The sequence below is a fragment of the Penaeus monodon genome, chromosome 23, assembly GCF_015228065.2.
Source record: "Penaeus monodon isolate SGIC_2016 chromosome 23, NSTDA_Pmon_1, whole genome shotgun sequence".
Lineage (NCBI taxonomy): Eukaryota > Metazoa > Arthropoda > Malacostraca > Decapoda > Penaeidae > Penaeus > Penaeus monodon.
Genome location: NC_051408.1, coordinates 44,438,898 through 44,439,470, shown reverse-complemented (window position 1 = coordinate 44,439,470; position 573 = coordinate 44,438,898).

Below are 573 nucleotides of genomic sequence, written 5' to 3'. Positions count from 1 at the left end.
CACATCTCGATGCAAATTAATGTGTGTTATGATATCAGAGATGCCTGAACTGATTACAGGCTTGAATATTTTCCAAATGATACATTATTGAAGAGAAAGTGAATGGAGGGCAGCAGCTTGAAAGAGATAGGTGGTTTTCCATCACAGAGTTTCATCAAGCAATCGCCATCCTTCCACACACCTCACTGGCAAAGACCCACAAACCACGACCACATGTATTCTGGCAAAATAACTGATTTGACTCATTCCAAGACAGTCTATTGGCTGTCTTGACAGAATGTAGTGAAGCTCTGTTGGCTTTTGCCTGGCAGTCACACAAGCTGCTGCAGGTACCCACTTTCATATTTGATTGTACCATTATCCGTAACTTGCATAAATTAGTATGTATAGCAGTGAATGTACTATAAAGATGCTTACTTTCTCCTTATTTCTGTATTTCGTTATATATCACTGATGCTTTTTAAAACGAAAACTTAATGAGTGCAACTCCAATATATCTAGAGTAGAACAGTTTACACTACAAGAAATTTGCATATTAATTATATAACCAAAATTGTAGGATATGGTTATTAT